This window comes from Staurois parvus, unplaced genomic scaffold (genome assembly GCF_062004578.1).
Source record: "Staurois parvus isolate SC_StPar_1 unplaced genomic scaffold, SC_StPar_1.0 ptg000155l, whole genome shotgun sequence".
Lineage (NCBI taxonomy): Eukaryota > Metazoa > Chordata > Amphibia > Anura > Ranidae > Staurois > Staurois parvus.
The window spans coordinates 26,355,324-26,373,065 of NW_028317951.1; the positions used below are offsets into that span (position 1 = coordinate 26,355,324).

Genomic DNA, 17,742 nt, shown 5'->3' on the forward strand with positions numbered 1-17,742 from the left:
ACATTGCAGTTTATCAGTCGATAGATGTGCATTAGTTTTCTTTTTTTAGGATATTACCCTTTATTTTCACCTTGTGATCTGGCCGGTAACACACCTCCTGTATTAGAATGCTTCCACTTTGGATGAAGGAGCAACAGATACACCGTTCAACAGCAGCATTGTCAGTCTGGGGGGGTGTGGAGTATTAGATGCACTAGAAAATTTAGGACAAGTTCACCTTTCAGAGCCTCTGCCCAATCCCTTCGTGACAGCAATACAGGGAGCTGTCACTTTTTGAAAACAGCAAGGCCGTGCAGGGCTCTGCCCACAAGGCTGCATCATTCATTCACAGAGTTCTGTGAATGAATGAACTACAAGTTCCAACAGCCTGTCGGCAAAAAATGCATGAAGGTAAAAAACATTGAGCCTTTACAACCACATTAAGGTAAAAAAAAACATGGATAATGGTGAAATGGTTTACAAACAACACAAAGAACACTTTTCATTGTCTCATATTCATTAGCAAAATTGTTTGAACTGTCAATGTAAGTGACGCAAAGTTACTAGTTCACTCGGAGAGCCCTCACTCTGTCAGTGCAGTTACTGCTCCCCAATAGACATGGGACTGCCTACATGTGGCTGAATGGAACACCTGTGCACCCTGTGCCAACAAACATGGCCCTTCGCACAGATGTAGGCTTATGTACTCCCATGTGCACGAGGACTAGAAAATGAAACTGTATATATAGGGAATTATTATGATTTGCTGTAATAATTTTACACATGTATTTTGACTGACATCAGCTTTGCAAGTGCTATTAAAGGAAAAAAAATGGTAGTGGAACTGTACTGCATCTGAAGACCACAAACCAAAAATGCTATTTAATTCCTTTTTAATATTTTCAATAAACTCCCCCTTCCATCCATGTCTCCCTGATTTATTTTGCTGAGAAATTACTTTGAAAAACACCCCATGGAATTTCTGGCAGTGGTCATCTTGAGTAAGGGCAGATGATTTGTGTATCATTTACTTCCTGGAATCCATCTGCCCTTTGCTCAGGCATAGACTGAGCTGAGAACCCTCCCCTCCTGAAGACTGCTGGGGTGTATGATGTCATTTGCCTAGGCATGGAAACCAGGAAGTAGCTGAAGAAATTTACAGAAAATTTTAAAACAAGTAAATATGACACACTTCCCTATCTATTTACTAATGCTGTCAGCATAAGGATTACAAATAGTCCACAGTGATTGAGAGAGTGAAGTTTCACTATTATTAACAGATAGAGAACCTGTCAAAGACTTGAAGTTTCAGTAAACTGTAAGGATATCCACCTTCCCAATATGGTATAAATGGACCAGCATTGAAGAGTCTTCTTTACTAACAAAGAAAACACCATTTATTTATTAGTAAAAGCTAGATGCAAAATAAATGTTGCACAAAGAATAGATTTTCATATAATACATTCTTCTTTTATCACATCTACAAACATAGATTCTTTGCTGTATATTACTTCAACCGACGTGATAGAGACCAGTTGATTACAAACTGTAAAGTATGTTCATTTCTGTTTCTCCCAACATACACATCCCATTTTATAATTAAAGCAGAACTTCAGCGAAAACTTATTCCAGTTAAGCAGCCAAACATAATGATAGACCCTCATTGAGAGTGGCTTCAATTGTATTCCATGAATTCAACTGTAAAAGAATGGTGCTAGAGACTTCTGCAGATGTGTGCACATTATACTGTACCTGCAGCAAAGCTTGTTATCTCCCAGGAGTGACCTATTACCCCTAGGAAAATTTCAGAATAAACGTTCCTGCAGTTTGCCTTAAAATAGGGGTAACAAGTGCTTTTTTATGGGGTATGTGAGGGAATGCACTTCTGGCATTTCCAGCACTGAATGTATGTAATGACAAGGGGTGCTGGGGGTTTTGCTGGAAGGTGTACGGATGCTGGCTGCTGAGGGATCTATTTTTGCTGGGAGTAATTTGTTGTTGAGGGAGGGGTCTATTGTTACTGTCTGCTGGAGGGTCTATTCATGCTGACATGGATGTTGCAGGGGAGAAGGAGTGTATTGTTGCTGGCTGCAGGCAAACTGTTTAATTTATTTTCTTGTTATCATTAACAAATTCAATACAAATTAGTTAGCATAACAAAATTATATTTGCTTTTGTATTCTCAAAAGACAAAGTACTGGGAGGTTTTTAGGGGGTGGGACCAAGGGATGGTACTTGGAGATGTGTACACGCTGCCATCCCTCTTGTGCTAGAGTCTGCCTTGTTCAAAGGGGACATTGTGTCTTGTGTCCTGAAAAGTTTAATCTATGGATTGCTTGTGCAAGGATTCTTCTTAGATCTTTAAAAGTATGCTTTTATCCTTTACCATTCCCATCCGGCCTATGGCCGAATGACGGCCTGCAAAAACCCTCACCACTCCGGGTGGACGCAACATGGCATCCTTTCAGGAATGCGCAGTTTGCATGTCCGCAGAGCCACGCAGCGGCGTGATCTGTCACCAGCCATGTACCTCGGACACGGCCGATGACAGATCTGAGTACCGGCCCCGTTGCCGGTACCATGTGACCTGCTGTGACCAATCACAGCAAGTCGCATGACAGTTGTATACAATGGATGGCTTCCTATCATGCCATCCATTGTATACAAGTGTGGCTAGCTGTGAATGGTCACAGCGATCACATGCACAAGCTGGGCCAATCACAGCCCAGCTTTGTCATGTGATTAGCTGTGGCCAAATCACAGTTAAGAAAAAAAAAATCCTGAATGAATCGATTTCATGCAGGTAAATGCTTGCTTATAGCAAAGTAATTCTTTGCTATAAGCAAACTGTATAAAAAAAAAAAAAATAGATCACTTCCCCAAAGTAGTACAATGTTACTATGGTAACATTGTTCTACTTTGGTCATAGTGAAATATGAAAAAAAATCTTAAAAAAAGAGAAAAAATGTAATAAAAAATAATAAACAAATAAAAAAATTTTTTTTAAACATTATCATTTTTTTTTTCATACTGTCACCAATCAGTGTCCCTGATCACCGCCATGCCAGTTATATGATGACGCTGTACTGCATTGGTGACAGTATGTAAAAAAAAATAGTGAAAATAATTTTTTTATTTCTTCATTTGCGAAAAATTATGACAAGGAAATTACAACTTCAAAAAACTCGCAATGCCTGTTATGAAATACGTCGGACTGTCTACTTTGCAAATAGGGGTCATTTGGGGGATATCTGTACTGTTCTGACATTCTTGGACCTCAAGAAATTAGATTGGCTGTCAGTACTTCAGGATTGATCAATTTTCAGATATATACCTTAGTTTGTGAACTCTATAACTTTCCTACAGGCTAAATAATAAATACTAATTTGGGTTATTTTCACCAAAGACATGTAGCAGAATACATTTTGGCCTAAATTTATGAAGAACAATTATTTATTTGCAAACTTTTATAACAGAAACAAAGAAAACGTGTTTTATTTTTTTAGTTTTTGTTTTTTTTCTGTTAATATAGCAAAAAATTAAAACCCCAGTGGTGATTAAATACCACCAAAAGAAATCTCTAGTTGTGTGAACAAAATGATAAAATGTTAGTTTGGGTACAATGTTGGATGATCGCGTAATTGTCATTCAAAGTGTAAGAGAGCTGAAACCTGAAAAATGGCCTGGGCAGGAAGGGGGTAAAAGTGCCCGGTATGGAAGTGGTTAAGTTGCTGTTACAAGCTCGATCCACTATTTTCTTGTGCAAGGACTCTGCTCAGATCTTAGGAGGAAGATTAGTGTCCTCAAGTTGCTGCTAAAATTTACAGGAGTATCTTACAGTTACCCTGAACCTATCTAAGTTCAAGTTCTACAATAAAGCATCACAAAAACATACCCCTAGACTGTTCATTGAGCCAAAGGGGTGACTATGACTGTATGCCTGGCTGTGGGGCAATCATGGGAAAGAACCCTAAGGACATTTAAACTGCAGGCTCCTGCAAAGTGCTACATTCTGATGGTGGGAAAGCCTCCCCATTGTCAGAATACAATAGCACAGAAGCAGACAATTCCACATCCACATCAAGTGTGTGGTTAGGGGAATCAAGTCATTTTCTTTCATTCAACCTGCTGGTTGAACAAAAAAAGGAGTCATGTATGGCCAGCCTAAGCAGATCCCACATATATAGCTCTCTAATAGTGCATGTCCCTTGCAAAATGCCATGTTTAAAAATATAATGCCTATTCTAAAACTACAACACTAAAGATATACCCATCCAGATGTTTTATAAAGTTATTGACATTCCCTGCTGACACCACCAATTGTGGACGGGAGTTCCACATCCTTACCACTCTAACAGAAAGAACTTTATTAAGGTTAACCACTTGAGCTCCAGAGGATTTACCCCCCTTAATGACCAGGCCTCTTTTTGCTACTTGTTTTGCGTGGTCATGCAATGCTGCACCCAAACTAAATTTACGTCCTTTTTTTCACAAAAATAGAGCTTTCTTTCTGTGGTATTTGATCACCTGTGCGCTTTTTATTTTTCACGCTATAAACAAAAAAAGGCCAAAAATTTTAAAGAAAAACAATATTTTTTACTTTCAGCTATAAAAAATATATAGTAAACTCAAAATTGGTTATAAATTTAGGGTAAAATGTATTCTGCTACATGTTTTTGGTAAAAAAAATCCCTATAAGTGTAAATTGATTGCTTTGTGTGGAGGTTATAGCGTCTACAAACTATGGTATAGATACTGCAACTTACGCCAGTTTTCTGCTATACAGCGCTGCGCTAGTTTAACGGACAATTGCACGGTCATGCAATATGGTACATAAATGAAATTTACATCCTTTTTTTCCCCACAAATTGTGCTTTCTTTTGGTGGTATTTGATTGCCTGTGCGGTTTTTATTTTTTGCTCTATAAAAAAAAAGGCTGACAATTTTGAGGAAAAAAAACAATATTTTGGACTTTTTGCTATAAAACATGTCCAGTAAAAAAAATGTAAAAATCAAATTTAGTCATAAATTTCTGCCAAAATGCATTCTGCGACATGTCTTTGCTAAAAAAAAAAAAACAATACGTGTAAATTAATTGGTTTACGTGAAAGTTATAGCATTTACAAATGGTGGGAAAGATACTGGGATTTTTAGGGGTTTTTTCATACTAATAATGGCGGCGATCAGTGAATTATGGCGGCGATCAGTGACTTATGGCAGCGACCAGCGACTTATGGCGGTACTGCGGGACTGCGGCGGACATTCTGACATTGGGGGGTACTGACTTGGGGTCACTGACATCCCCAAAAACACCAATACAGTGATCAGTGCAAAAAGAAAAACACTGACACTGTACTAATGGCACTGGGCAGGAAGGGGTTAACTTTATTTTGCAGGGAAGGGTTATCTGAGTGAGGGGGAGTGTTTTACTAGGGGGCGGGGGTGTGTACTGCACAGGACACCGCTGATCGAGAGAGAGAAACTCTTCTGTCTCGATCAGCTCGTCCTCGAGCTGACAAGGAAGTGACAGACAGCACAGCTACTGCAGCTGTGCTCTCTGTCACTGTTTACCGCTGATCACCAAGAAACAGCCGCTAAGGACCGGCTGTGACCCGGCGACTGACATCTGCGGCGGTGATCGGCAGGACAGATAGGGCGGCGGCGCGCCTCGCGCGCGCCCCCTATCTGTTTACAAAACACACGTTTTAAAACGTGGTTTTGCCTGCCAGTGCCGCAGTGCCGCCATATTTCTACAGTGGCAGGGTGGCAAGTGGTTAAACCATTTCCTGTCCAATATAAATGAGTGGCCTCTTTTCTTCTTACTCAACCTGAGACTTAATAGTTTCCCCTTATGCTAAAATTACCATTTAGATATTTGTAAATTGTGATTATATACCCTCCTAAGCATCTTTTCTCCAGGGAGCATAAGTTTAATGTTTGTAGTTGTTCCTCATAACTGAGTTTCTCCAATCCCTTTATTAGCTTTGTTTCCCTTCTCTGGACTCTCTGAAAAACTCTCTTAAACATAAAAGTATTTTTTGCTTACACATAATTGGATAATGGATCATTCACAAAGCAAAGGAGAAATTCCCTTGCAATGTGCCGATTTGCCTTTTAGTAAATCAACCTCATAGTAGTAATATGACATGACGTGTATAAACAGGTACAACATACAATATGCAGTATACATGGAAGTCTGTATACAAAGTACATTAGAAAATAAGACTAGACCATAACAGGTCAGGCAGAGTTTACTGCATTGTGAAGTCCTAATTGACCAATGTTTTCGGGTGCCCAAACCCCTTTCTCAAGGTGGACCTTCCTGCTGCAGTACCAGCCAGAGATTCATGCAGGCAAACATGCCAATTCTGGCCCTTTACTTTTCCCAGTCCAGAAATCACAGTGCAAATTCTGAATGGCCACAAATGTGAATCTCATCCCTATTCAAAATATGAACTAACTAAAAAATATCACTCATTTAAAAGATATGTTCACCTTTTGACCTAACATAATAAATGCACATTTTCTTGAAACAATGTGCATTTATTATTTTTGGTTGCAGGAGCCTGTAAAGCATTGCACCAGAGATCACTGGTGCCATGTAGGTCTCCTGCTGACCTGTAAGTCTATCTGCTTGCCTGTACGGGATGTACAGGCAAGCAGATATACTGACAGGAAGATTCCACAGCTCCACAGTGCCGTGATAGTTCATTGAGAACTACAAGCTGACAGCCATTAAGGCTGTTGGGACTTATAGTTCATTCATTCACAGAACATTGTAAACAAATAATGAGGCTTTGCATGACCATGCTGTTTTTAAAAAGTGATTGTACAAGGAACTTCTCCCCCCATAGTGCTGTTACAGGGAGGGGGGGGGACCGGGCAGCAGCTGCAGCATTGAGAACATGTAACATGTTCCAAAAGGTGACCTTATCCTTTAAATTTAACATTATAACGTGCAAGGCAACGTGTATGTATCAATAATAAAACAAAACCTTGTAGACTGGTTTCTGTCCAACATGTGAGCAGGGAGGAACGTAGCTAACTTCCTTTTTAAAAGCCATTCCAGGCTAGATTTGACAGAACATAATTCCAAATGTGCATACTAAGACAACCTAGATCAAATACTGTACCAATACAGTTTGCCTATGTAAGTAACCTGAGTTTTTATATGGAAGAGGACAATGTAACCTGATTTAGAGCGCTGAAATGTATCTACAGGCAAGCAACCAGCTGGAATCCCATTTTAAGTATCAGATTCTACTTTTTACAGTTGGCATTTTTTAAGTAAAAAATATACAAAAGTGCTAGACATTTCAACTTCATCATTTTATGTCTTTATAGCTGGGGCATTTAGACAGTAAATGGTATTTGTTGGTCGTGTCTAGGATATTATGCATTTTATCTCAGCTGTTACAAGGGTTTTCTGTATCAGAAAGCAAATCGAAAGTATTAGCCTCACATAAATCACTTCTGTAAATGAATTGATATTTTCTTTTCCCCAAGCAATTCTTGTACTTTCAAATACATAAGAGACTTGTCTTTTGTTTGTTGGTGGCCTCCTTGTATAATACTAATGCACTGCATTAGAAGATTCCAAGGGAATGAACAATGTCCCCTGGAGCCTGGGTAGCTTGTAAAGAGAGAGGATCTGAGCATCAGCTGGACTCCTTTTACCTGCAAAGAAACATACATTCACAAGAGCTTGTTCAGAAATAAATTTACAGAGTCGTATTCCCTAACACATATATAACCTGCTCTTCTTGATGAGATTAAAGGCCTGACTGTGCCATGTAAAGAATAAACAGTAATAATCAATAGCCTGTACGATTTAGTTCAACTATTTTGTTTACTAGCAGTGAGATGTTTACTTCTTATCCTTTAGTATATCGTTGAAATGTGTGGATTGATAACTCCAAGTAAGGGTTATTTTTAACTGTAAAGTGCACTACTCTAGAAAGTTGTGTGAATGCTTGGCTATGTGTATAAATGTTTAAAGGATTATATGTAACCGTTTTAACATTTTATATATATATATATATATATATATATATATATATATATATATATATATATAGATATAGATATACACAGTATTTTGTACAACTATATGTTTATGTGTGAGTTGATAATTATCCAGAAATATGAAAATGGGACCTTAAATGGAAAGGATGATACGATTGTCGGGTTTGGGACAGGTAAGCTTTGCCATCTAATACCTTTCCAGCTTCAGACGTTCTTGATTGCACGTCTTCTCTGTTTCCACATTGAGACTCTTGGTGTTCATGTTCGTGTTGTCATGGCTTTGCCTTGTCTTGTATATGCATGCCTTATGTTGGGTTTTGAACTTAGTTTAAAAAAAGTTATTACCATCTACTTTGAATAATGGTCAGATTTCTGACCACACTCATCTGCGGATATATCACTAGAATCAAATTAGTCTACCTATGTTGCCCCTGGTGACATCTATTGAGTTTATCATTTGACATCTACAAAATGTTCTCAGTGAGAACCATGAAAAAAATATAGTCCGAGGAAACATTTTTTAGAGGCAACTTTTTACTTTATATTTTATGTAGATTGAAGGGCTTTGTTAGATATGTAACCTTTTTTTCATATAAATGACACTCCAAACCCTATCCATCTTGTATTGCTGTAATACTGTATAGCAGAAATAAGACAAAACAATCAGGCAAAGATAAGTTTGACCTGGAAAATACTACTCAATCTTCAATTAAAGCTCCACAACTATTTGCCTGTCGATTTACCATGTGTTTGAAAGGCTCCTATGCTGCCTAGAAATCATACATCTCTCTGAGTGCTTCCTAGGCTAATATTTGAAGCAAGCCACATGGTTTCTATGTTGTCAAGATGAGAACAAAGCAAATATGAAAGTGACTGTCACTTTCTAAAATGTTCTAAAGAAAGTCCTCCATGCAGAGTTAAGAGGTAATACTTACCCATGCTGCTTAAACTTGCTACCTGCAGGAGCTCCACTGGCTAAAACATCTTCAGCATCCAGCATATTTTTAGGTGTGTCAGATGCCTGTTCCTTCTCTGCATTTAGTAGTTCATTCCTCTGACCCCTACATTATTACTGTGTTCTGTAGTGTGTAATCACTTTATGGAGAGGGTGAGTGTCAGGAAAGAAACTGTCAGTGCTTCATACCCAGACACACAATGGTTACCAGATCTCACCTCGATTTGCAGAGCTACCAGCTGCATAGAACTTTGGGAACTTACTTACAAAATTACTCAATAATGTTACTTAACTCCATTAAGACTTGCTAAATTCTATCATTCACATTCCCTTACATGCTGGAGAGGATGTGGCTCTAAGGGCATTTTGGTACACATATCATGGCATTGTAAAAACATTCATAATTTTTGTACAAAAATATTTCAAATAATTTCTGAAGTTACTGGCCTTCTAACCTCTTAAACTTGGGAATAGAGGATTTGCTCTCTCAATTCTGTATAGTTGTCATTTATATTTCATTAGCAGAAAAGACTAGCACCAAAATTACAATTGCCAGACACTGGAAAATCTGACCTCTCCTCCAATCCCTCCAAAACTGTTGCAATTGTTAAAACCAACTATATCTATCAAAAAATCTTGGCCATTAAGCGTGACAAACTCTCTTCTTTCCAAAATTCAAATTTGGGCACAATGGGTTAATCAAGACTGAATTAAGCATACACTGTTTTGGTCTATAAGTGCTGTATTACTGTTTCCTTGGTTTACTTTACCTACTATTTTACTATATACCCACTTGTTTATTATGTTATTATCCACTTTGTAATACTGCTATTGAATGCGGTTTTATCTTTCATTGCCTATTGGTGTCAGTTGTATTGTGTTATATGTAAAAGCACAATAAAATTTTCATTAAAAAAAAATTGTCAGGAACATTCATGGAAAAGGTTTTCAGAGCTGTTTGAGGTATAGAGTAGTCAGGCAAACCCCTTGAGGCAGTAAGTGCATGCTGAAAATTCAAAATAGGTACTTTTCCTTAAAGCAAGGTGTGCAGGTGAAGCATGACCATGTTGTAGAGCTGAACAATTTCCACTAGGTGCCCAAGGTTGCTTGTTCATCATTATAATCAGTGTTACCTTTATTTTACTGGTGCTGGACACCTTCATGGTACATTTATTTTACTTAAAGTCCATCTCCATCAATTTGCCTGCAGTCATTCCACCTTGCCATCCATGAAGCTCTCCTGTTAAAAATACCTTAATTCTTACTGTTCTTATGAAAATGGAAGGCACCTGTTGTTTTGTACAAATAAACAATTTGTAAGAAAAGAAGCTTAATTCTAGATGTTTTTTGACCAGTGCAATATCATCACTGGTCCTCCATCTTATGCATCAGCGGGCAGCAGTAGGCAGTCTTTAATGCAGCACAGATCATCATTTATATAATGATGTGTGAGCAATGTTCTGTGCTGCAATACTGTGAGCACAGGCCTCCATGGTGAGTCCATGACAGCATGGGCTCACAGGAAGTGGATTGAGTGATGCAGAAGATCAGAAGAGGTGGGCCTTTGACTGTAGAAGAAAACTTTCTTTACAGGACTCACTGAAATAAAGATGACTATCCAAGTGAGAGCTGCTTTTTTAATTCTTTTTTTTTAGGGCAAAACGTTTAAGGCTGCATCTTCAATCGTTTTTTGATAGCTAGAGTTCTGCTTTAAATAATATTGGTTGTGGTTGTAGCGGTGATAGTGGCAGGATTTCAGAATGCTGTTGCACAGTATAACTCAAACATAGGAGAAAACTTGAAGACATATTTTCGCCCTGTTTTGCTCAACAAAGACCTGAATATAAACGTGAAAATGTATGTAAAAACTGTATGCTATATGCTGTGTGTGTGTATATATATATATATATATATATATATATATATATATATACTGTATAGTCATGGCAAAAAAAGTTGGCACCCCTACATTTCTGTCAGATGATGCACTGCTTCCCCCAAAAAATTGTTGCAATTACAAATGTTTAGACATTCTCATGTTTATTTCTATTGTTCGTATTGGTGTGGCACAAAGTGTGGAGAAACCAAAAGCCAAATCTGACACATTCCATGCAAATCTCCAAAAATGGACTGGCCAAAATTATCGGTAGCCTCAGTTTAATTTTTGGTAGCACACCCCTTGGAAAAAAATAACTGAAATCAATTGCTTCCTGTAACCATCAATGAGTTTCTTACACCTCTCTACTGGAATTTTGGACCACTGTTCTTTTGTCAACTGCTCCAGGTCTCTTGGATTGAACGGGTTCCTTTACCCAACTGCTGTTTTGAGATCTCTCCACAGGGGCTCTATGGCATGGCTATGGCTGAGCTACTAACCAAGCCTTAAGAGTTACTCACTACCAGTTGCCCCACCCAACCCCTACCCTGCCCCGCCCCCTAATCCAGCCCCTAAACACGCCCTTGTCATGATCGCACGGTCGCTGCCACCAACATGCAACAATCGCACGACCGCGACTAACAGTAATACAGTACGCCCGCAGCGTCAGACCACAGACCTTCTCACCAACTCGTGACCAAAGGACCGGCCGATCTAAAACCTCGGTGTGACGTGTGTAACAAGGCCCCACCCAGCTGCACCCTGCACAGCAATTGTCCAGCTAATGGGCTACAATCGGTGCCTGCAGCCTGAATGCGCTTGTTACTGGGTCGGGTTAATTACGCAACTAACCCTCTACTGCCACCGCCACTTTTGTCGGAGACTGGGAAACTCCCGTTATCAAATATACACTGGCAGGCCGATTGGGCAGAGGATTAAGCAAACACAGTAGCGTCTCTTCAAAGGCAGGAATTCGTGAATTGCAAGTAAGCACTTAAAAACAGTTTAACACTTTCAGAAGAAAGATTTATTACTAAAAGAGTCAAACAGGTGCAATAAAATATTTACAAAGAGATGTCACTAAAATATATATATGCATATAAAGGTACAGCAAAGAGATAATAGGAAGGAAAGTACAGGGTTAAGTTACTTGCTCTTACGCCTTGGTTTGTAAGCAGATCCACGTTGCAGAGCGAAAGGGTCTCCCTAGGTGGTATCTTGATGGTTTTTGAGAGATGTGTTCCAGCTAAAGCTCCAGGCTTGCAGCCTGTCCTTTTTAAAATCCCTCTGCAAGGGGGGGTGGCTCTAGTCTGCCCAATACAATATTTTGGGCAGGATGTCAGTGGACTCTCAATTAAAACTAACAGCTTCATAATCCATGATATGAAACATAGGTGACAGCTGACCTGAGGAATGTTCAATTAACTGCTGGTCAGTTTATGAGGTTCCAACTTCTTTCAAGTCTGGGGAGAAGCTGCCTTATCTGTTTTTAGGATGGGTGAGCCAACACAAGTTTCTCAGGTCAGTGCTTTTAAGTGAGAAAGATTACACTTCCGCAGACGTCCTGGCACCGGACTGAGGATGCCTTAACTTGGGTTGACCCCCGCCATCTGTCACTCAGGAAGGGAGGGGGTAGGGAGAGAATGATCGAGGAATACCTCAAATAAAAAGAAAAGAAAAAGGAAAAGGGGAACTCCGCATCCATCTCTGATGAGCAAGTTTGCTACAGCCCTCATAAATTATCTCATGAAATTACACAGTTAAATGTTTTATGCAGCTGTGTTCCCTACCCCCATCACACCCCCCTTCCCCCCACAGCCATGTTCTCTACCCCCATCACACCTCCCTTCCCCCACAGCCAAGTTTTCTACCCCCTTCACACACCCCTCCTGCCCAAAGCCACATTCCCTAACCCCATCACGCCCCCTTCTCCCCACTGTCATATTCTCTACCCCCATCACGCCCCCTTCCCCCCACAGTCATATTCTCTACCCGCATCACACCCCCCTTCCCCATAGCCATGTTCTCTACCCCCTTCACACACACCCTCTGCTCCACAGCCATGTCCCCTACCCCCATCACACCCCCCTTCCCTCCACAGCCATGTTCTCTACCCCATCACACCCCCCTCCCCCCAACCCCCCAACAACCATGGTGTCTAAAAGAATATAAGTGCAGCGCTAAAATGTAAATAGTTCTGGTGGGCATATACCATATAATTCATGCATAAGATTACAGTCCTTAATAAATATTTAAAGAGCTCAAAGTGACTTCTCATTCCCAAATTCATCACTTTCTCAAATTCGGTGAGAGGCAGGATATGGATAAAATGCGCACTCACTGGACGCGCAAAGGTATTGTGCAGTATATAAATATATGGAGGTCTGCCAGGGGATCCCTCTCAGGATGGAATTGCAGTCAGCCCAGGATGAATGGATATTGTCAGGATAGAAATTCAAACGGAGGTCCACTTTAAGGACACGGGTGCAGCCTCTTCAATATACTGGGATAGACACCAGGGGGAGCTCTGGGGGATTTAAATGCTCAGTGCAGAGCAAAGATGGAAATACCCATAATGTAGTATTTTAACAAAATATTTAAAATAGGATAGTATAATCAACAAATAAGTGAATGGATATCCTCATACATGTAAAGTACTTTGTGCCAAGATGCTATATCACAGTAGCAGCTGCGATAGATAATGCAGCTAGAAAGCTGCTATGAGCACTGACCAGCTGGTGTAAAATGATGGCCGCTGGACCTCCGTGATCCGACGGTGTGACATCAAGGCATGCAGGCTCCTCCAAGACGCGTTTCGTACACTCATACGTCTTCAGAAGAGGTGTGCCAATCATGGTGTCTACCCCCATCGCATCCCCCTTCCCCCACAGCCATGTTCTCTACCCCCTTCACTCTCCCATCCCCCCAACAGCCATGTTGTCTGCCCCTACAGTATATATGCCTATAGTAGCCAATCCTATTTTATCCTTACTTTATCACGTCAGGTCAGATCAATGAAATATGATTGCCTATTGCTTGTATTGGTTTTTGTTTTCCTTATTCATTGTAATAATTACACAAAATAAGGAAAACATGAAAATAACCAATACCAGCAATCATCAATCATATTTCATTGATCAGACTGATAAATAAAATAAGGGTAAAAAATATTTGGCTACTATAGGCACTTTAGAACTCATTACTGCCTTGCTAAATAAATATTTCAATGCTATATTAAATATAGCATTAAAAAATGTAAAACTAATGATTGACTCATTTAGGATGCAAAGACTTACAGCAGAGCAAAGCACTGGACAGGGGAGCTGGAGCTGGCAAAGTTAACTTTTCCTATTACAGTAACAAGCTGTAAGACCCATGACCTCTGACAGAGACCCAACTTTTTGACACTGGGCCCTACATTGCACCCCAGAATTCTTTGGTAGTCTTCAGATTTCCTAAAGCAGCAAAGCAACCCCAAAACATCAGTGAACCTCCACCATGTTTGACTGTAGGGACTTTATTATTTTCTTTAAAGGCCTCATTTGTTTTTCTGAAAACAGTAGAATGATGGGCTTTACCAAGAAGCTGTAATTTTGTTTCGTCTGTCCACAGCACATTCTCCCAAAAGGATTTTGGTTTCCTCAGATAAGTTTTGTCAAACTCCAATCTGGCTTTTTTATGTATCTGTGTCAGCAGTGGGGTCCTCCTGGGTATCCTACCATAGAGTCCCTTTTCATTCAAGTGACGACATATAGTGCAAGATTGCACAGTTGTACCCTGTGCCTGAAGGTCAGCTTGAATTTGTCTGGAAATTGATCGAGATTCTTTATCCACCATTCGAACAATTCTTTGTTGCAATCTTTGATCAATTTTTCTTTTTCATCAACGTCCAGGGAGATTAGCTACAGTGCCATAGGCTGTAAACTTCTTGACAAAATTATGCACAGTGGACACAGGAACATTAAGATCTCTGGAGATGGACTTGTAACTTTGAGATTGACCATGGTTTTCCACAATTTCTGTTCTCAAATCCTCAGGCAATTCTTTGCTGCTTTTTCTCTTGTCCATGCTCCATGTGGCATACAGAGACACACAACAAAAATGTTGAGTCAATTTTTCACCATTTTAACTGGTTGCACATGTGATTTCTATATTGTCAACACCTGTTAATTGATGCAGGTAAGTTTTATTACAAATTACATGAGCATCACAAAATTGGACCGCAATTATTTCTTACAATTTTAAGAAGGTGTCAATAATTTTGTCCAGTCCATTTTTGGAGTTTTGCTTGGAATGTGTCAGATTTGGCCTTTTGTTTCTCCACTTTTTTGTGTCATACCTATACAAACAAAAGGAATAAACATGAGAATGCCTAAACAATTGTAATTGCAACATTTTCTGGGTGAAGTGGTGCATTGTCTGACAGTAATGCAGAAATATTACCTATCATAGGATGTTTTTTGTGTGACGCCTTGGTAATGAGACACCTTTTTATCGGCCATTAGTTGAGACTGAACCAGCTGATATTAATTTGCACTGACCAGGGGCAGGATTGCATTCTAATTACTGATAGATTTCAGCTGGTGTCTTGGCTTTCCATTCCTTTTTGCACCTCCCTTTCTTCATGTGTTCAATACATTTTCCCTGTGTCATTCCATTTTATTACACATAACTTAATTTCTGAACATATTCCTCAGCCCACAGGTGTGGGAACTGCAGGGAAAACGCATTGTCAAAAAGACCATGCGGTTTCCCAACAGATGTGTTTTGGAAAAGATGCATGCACCTTTTTTTGCATGAAACGCATCCACAGCAGCCCATTCAAATTACATAGTTACATAGTTAGTCTGGCTGAAAAAAGACAAAAGTCCATCCAGTTCAACCATTAAAAAAAAAAAAGTTATAATCCTATACCCACAGTTGATCCAGAGGAAGGCAAAAAAACCCAGCAAAGCACGATCCAATTTGCTCCTGCTGGGAAAAAAATTCCTTCCTGATCTCCCGAGAGGCAATCAGATATTCCCTGGATCAACTTTACATATAAATGTTAGTATCCAGTTATATTCTGTGTATCTAAGAAAGAATCCAGGCCTTTTTTAAAGCAATCCACTGTGCTGGCCAGAACCAACTCTTGAGGGACTCTTTTCCACATTTTCACAGCTCTCACTGTGAAGAAACCTTTCCGTGTTTGGAGATTAAATTTGTTTTCCTCCAGATGTAAAGAGTGTCCCCTTCTCCTCTCTGATGACCTCAGGGTGATTAGCTCTACACCGAGTTCACTATATGAACCACTGATGTATTTATACATGTTGATCATATCCCCCCTTAATCTCCCCTTCTGAAGATAGAATAAATTCAGTTCCTCTAATCTTTCCTCATAGCTGAGCTCCTCCATGCCTCTTATCAGTTTGGTTGCCCTTCTCTGCACTTTCTCAAGTTCCCCAATGTTCTTTTTGTGAATTGGTGCCCAAAACTGAACTGCATATTCCAGATGAGGTTTTACTAATGATTTTTACAGGGGTAATATGATATCTCTCTCTCTGGAGTCTATACCTCTTTTAATACAAGAGAGGAATTTGCTCGCTTTAGAAACTGCAGCTTGGCATTGCATGCCATTATAAAGCTTGTGATCTACCAGAACTCCCAGATCCTTCTCCACCATTGATTCCCCCAGTTGTACCCCCCTAGTATGTGTGATGCATGCATATTCTTAGCCCCCAAGTGCATGACCTTACATTTATCAACATTAAACCTCATTTGCCACATAGTTGCCCAATTAAACAGTGCATTGAGGTCGGCTTGTAAGTTGGAGACTGTGACGGGCGTGGCGTCAGACCCCAGCCCTTCTCACCAACTTGTGACCAAAGGACTAGCCAATCTAAAACCGCGCTGCCACTTGCATAACAATGCCACTCTCAGCTGCACCCTGCACAAAGTTTTTCAAGCTCACTGGACCCCAATCTAGGTGCCAACAGCCTGAGAGCGATTGTTACTGGGTCAGGTTAATTACGCAATTAACCCTTCACACTGCCACCACCACCTTTTTTACAGAGAAGGAGGAAACTGACAAATCTTAGCAGTAACACTATGATGTTTGAATAAGCGTCTGTATGCACACTGTCACCACAGACAGATGTATCCAGAGGTTTTAAAACACACAGTAGCACTCTTCAGAGACAGGGATTCTTAGTTTGCATTAAAGAGCTTTAGAAACAGTTCAACACTTTTCAGAAAATAGGATTTATTACTAAAAAGGTCAAAATGGTGCAATAAAAATATTTACAGAAAAGATGTAACAAATATATATAAATAGAGATAGCAAAAACACAACAGAGAGATAAAAGAAAGAAGTTTAAGAAGGTAGGATACTTGCAGAAGTCCTGGGTTTAAGCAGCGTTCAAGTGTCCTGAACAAAAGGGTACCTTTTCTCCCGAAGTTGGTTCCTGATGTTAAAAGGTTGAATCTCTTCATCCTCTCTCCAGGCATGACAGCCTTTTTTCAAGGAACCTAGCAGGGTGTCTCCTTAAAGCAGAGAACCAATTGCCTCATTTGGGGAGGGGTGTTTAGGCGGAGACTCAGGCTATGACCAAATCCCTCACGCATTTATACCGGGGTCAATAACCTTCTATAGGTACATGTAGCATCCTAGTCACTCGAAGGTTAATATGCAGAATGATATCCTGAACGTCCAGACATCAAATATGACATATTTTACCGTTCCAGATAAAGACATATTGCTTGCCTCTCTTGTAGGTGCCACATAGGGGTGTAAGGTGTCAGGTGACTCATATTAAAATGACCTATCTGAATATATGCTTTGTTTTATTGTACCTTGTTCCTGTCGGGATTTATGAATTTGTATGAAAAAGTGGTTTCAAGTGGGATGTACGTTTTACTGCCACTCTGG

The 17,742-nt window shown here is 39.8% G+C and overlaps 1 protein-coding gene and 1 pseudogene across 5 annotated transcripts in view; one reads left to right on the forward strand and one right to left on the reverse strand.

Annotated features, from left to right (window-relative positions):
• LOC149463348 (uncharacterized) overlaps positions 1-17,742 on the forward strand; it is a 903,925-nt gene that overhangs the window by 688,916 nt on the left and 197,267 nt on the right. The window lies entirely within an intron of this gene.
• LOC149463352 (uncharacterized) lies at positions 1,288-14,903 on the reverse strand (annotated as a pseudogene).